This window comes from Nicrophorus vespilloides, unplaced genomic scaffold (genome assembly GCF_001412225.1).
Source record: "Nicrophorus vespilloides isolate i.1.1-1 unplaced genomic scaffold, Nicve_v1.0, whole genome shotgun sequence".
Classification (NCBI taxonomy): domain Eukaryota; kingdom Metazoa; phylum Arthropoda; class Insecta; order Coleoptera; family Silphidae; genus Nicrophorus; species Nicrophorus vespilloides.
This window is the reverse complement of record NW_017096164.1, coordinates 11,434-15,392: the sequence shown is the minus strand read 5'-3', so window position 1 is coordinate 15,392 and position 3,959 is coordinate 11,434. Positions and strand designations below refer to the sequence as shown.

The 3,959-nt window shown below is 30.7% G+C and overlaps 2 non-coding genes across 2 annotated transcripts; both read left to right on the top strand.

Moving 5' to 3' along the window:
• Nucleotides 1-1,632: 1,632 nt before the first annotated feature.
• Trnal-uaa lies at nt 1,633-1,716 on the top strand. Its single transcript has one exon. It is a non-coding gene; the product is annotated as a tRNA-Leu (tRNA).
• Nucleotides 1,717-2,508: 792 nt separating this feature from the next.
• On the top strand, nt 2,509-2,592 carry Trnal-uaa. The gene has a single exon. It is a non-coding gene; the product is annotated as a tRNA-Leu (tRNA).
• Nucleotides 2,593-3,959: the final 1,367 nt, after the last annotated feature.

Sequence of the window (3,959 nt, the reverse complement as noted above, 5' to 3'; positions counted from 1 at the left end):
CTGCAACAATAAAAATAATGGTAAATATATTGTATAATGTGAGTAAATAATAATAGTAACTGTGATAAGTTTAATAATTTATAGAATTGATGCGTGTAATGTAAGAATAAGCACATTATGAATGACTTTAAACCGAACCATTACGAATAACGTTTCTATAAGTTCGAGATTAAGTTTAATGCTTCGTTGCACGTCGAACGGTGGTCACCAATTTGCTGCGAGGATCGCATTCGGACGGAATGTTTTATTCATGGTAATTGAAGTCCACGGCTTGCGCGTCGTGGAAGATGCAAGTTCCGAGGGGAAAGTTGAAAAGTCGAGAGTACACGTTTCCCCATTTGTACAATTGGATCATGCCTGTGGGCTTTCATTTTTTTTTTGTTAACACACTTTAAACTTACTGCATCTCCATCCACTCTTCTCTTCATTCCAGAGTTTACAACTTGGGCACGTGATAAATGCATTGCTTATTTTCTATTTTCTTTTCGTCGGCATTAGCGACGTCTTATCGCCAGCAACACCAACAAACTTTGCGTTCATTTAAACTTGATCGCTCTTCCCCATTACATCATTATTTCCGCTCTGAGTTATCGCCAGTACGCGTCTCTTTTCCAGCGTACTTTCTTTTTTTTTTTAAAGCAGACATGAATTTCCTTTCATCTACTGTAAGGGGTATCCAAAGTACAATAAAAGAGATGCCACTGTGTAAGTGAGAAATCGATCATCCGCATGAGCGACTCGGGAATCTTTATATTGACAAACAACTTTTGAAAAGCTTTGCGAAATTGAAGCTTATATGCGAGAAAGAGAGAGGCAAAGTGAAAAAATGTATTGTCTGAGAGCTTTGCATTATTTTATTCGATTTTGTATTTCAGGCGCGGAGCATCCAAGTTAACAGTGTAAACAAAAGGACGTTCGATTGAATTTCGAAATAAATCTAAATAACTTCAATATTTATTATATTTCAAAATATATGTACGTTGAACTGCAATAATATTTATTTACTAACTCATGATGTTATAGAAATATTAAAATTTCAATTATTGTTGTATCCTACCGTTATTATTAAAATTATTATTGTTAATATAGTGTATTAACGAATTAGAGACATCCATGGCGTATATAAACATATACATAAGCATAAAGGAACATCCACCGTAAGACCGATTATAACATTCCTTCCTATTTTCAACTGAGAACTCAATCGAAACCAATTTCTGATAAGAACATCGCTCATATTTTTATCTCAGAACCAAAATACAGAATTGGCAGAATCAGTACAGGAGCAATGATCTGAAGCAAAGCGTCTTATCAAAACCGTGCCTTATTCCTGAAATTCCTTATTACTTAAATTTATACGTAAAATAACCAAACCAGAGGTTCCACAACAGACAACCGAAGAAAATATCCCACAGTATCCAAAAATCCATCCCTGGGACACGACATTATACAGAATGCTCAAACCCTTATGTTAAATTTCTTAATCAGATAGAAAATAAGTTTTTTTTTTATCTCAATATGTATTTTTTTATAATTAATAAACAAAAAAGAAATATATTAAAAGAAATCCTGTAATGATAAATGTATATTAATCTTTCATTACTTAATGTTACATTTAAGGATAACGTTCAAGTCAGGTTGGCCGAGCGGTCTAAGGCGCCAGATTTAAGCTCTGGTTCCCGATTGGGAGCGTGGGTTCGAACCCCACACCTGACAAACAGTTTTTGGTTACTGTTGAAGAAATTCACTTTTGCAATGTCATGAGTTTGAACGTGACACAACTTTGTAATAGCAACAAGTTAGCCAGGGTTTAGATTATAAGAGTTACGTGCCTTTACGAACTTCTATATATCACACAGTTTATTTTTCTCATAATACATCTTTACTTGAGGTTAAGATGTTTACTTTTTCATTTACAAGTTACATTTCATATGCAAATTATCATATATCGTTTTTTAATTAATAAGAATAAAAGATGATAAAAGTTGTTTTCATGTGAATAAATAGAATTTGTTTACAAATTGATAAATATAATTTGTCATTGTTTTTATCCTCTTTGGGGTAATATACCCCAATTCGTCAACCTGTTGTTTAGAATTTTTTTTAATCAAGGATGTTCTGTAACATCTTGTAACCTATTAATTTATAATTGTAAATATGTTAAAGGTTATTTTAATGAATGATAAGAAATAGATAAATATCATTGTAGAAATAAAAAGTTTGTGTAAATATGTTCTAAATTACAATATTTTGTAAATCTCTAATCATTGTAGATACGATTTCAACTGATTGATGACCTCTTGATCCAATTAATTTAAAATATCTATGAAAATCATATATGAATTGCGAACAAGCTACAAAAATAATTACGATATCTTCTATTTATTCGAAACACAAAAGTACATTATTGATGACTAATTATTGTTATTAATATAAATAGAAAAATGATTGTCTTAACATTTATTTATGTTGTGAGTATTAAATAGAATCTTCAAGGATGTTTCATATGTCAGGTTGGCCGAGCGGTCTAAGGCGCCAGATTTAAGCTCTGGTTCCCGATTGGGAGCGTGGGTTCGAACCCCACACCTGACAATCCTTTTTACGCTAGTTAACATCATAAATATTTCATGTTATAATAATATAATTATGTTGATTATTATTTTAAATATATTTTCACCTTATTAGTACGAAAATAATCGTTTTATTGTCTAACATCCAGAGATGAGATGTTCCAATTAGTCATGCACTACAACTAATTTAGTTAATTCCAAGTTTGTAAATTTACTTAACACATATTTTTTTAATTCAATATTAATTTAATGCGCATAATATAAATGTATATATAATTGTATGATAATATCAGCGCATGTTTGTGCTTCTGAGGTAAAATATTAAATATTTGATGTAAAATGCTGCTTACCAAATCTCACGTTTGCATTATACTCGTGACATGCAAACATGAGAGAGTACACACGTAGAGTGCACATACAGTTATATAAATGCATTTGCGTTTCTTGATGAAAAATGCATCCACTTTCTTGTATTTACACTAATTTACTATTTGCATTAAATATAGAATAGTAAACTAGTGAATGGTTAACTTATGTACATTTTGTTTTCTGAATTGTAACTGGCTTTGTTTTCTTGATGAATTTATGATTAAAACTTGGATTGTTCTTATGCAAAAAAGTAAAGTAGCTTTTTTTTTACTTCTTTGTCTCGAATAGAATACTCTATATGTATTCTAGTGCTTTTAAAGTTTTGCTTACGTGGGACAATGAGGAAAGAAATAGAAGCGAAAACTTCTTGACTTAGTCCGCAGAGGATTACTTTCCTTGGAAAGCCGAGCAAAACCAAAGGCAAACAAGGTGCACAGGGACTCGAGAAACTCCAGCTTCTTCGTAAATAATAAAATAATAACTGCAGTCCCTAACAAACCAGATCAATTTAATAAAAAAAAAAACACAAAAACAATTCATTTACTAATATATTGTCATAATGGTGTTTAATGTTTTTCAAAAAAAGTTTTATTACATAATATAAATAATAGAGTAATCGAAGTTTTTAAAATTACATAAAAATAACCAGTATAAAAAGAAACTTCTTGACTTTTTTTAGTATTTATTTTGATTAATTAGGATCTAGTTTGTTTTGAAATTTTAAAACCGGACTATAGTGAATCCGCACTAATTGCGTTTTAAGTAAAATCTTAAGCTTATGACAAGTCTATTCATTTAATACACTTTAAGCTAGGGGTGGGAAAATCGAGATAAATTACGCCAAAATGGGGTAAAAATGCAATTATTTGCATGAATGAAGACATTTATCAGTTGTAAATTTACTTTCAAAATTGTACATGGGGAAGCAGTAAACAAAATTGAACCAAACTTTGCAAACAAAATCGTTTATACTCCGAATATGGGATACTTTGTAGTAACATACACACAAGTTGTACAAAT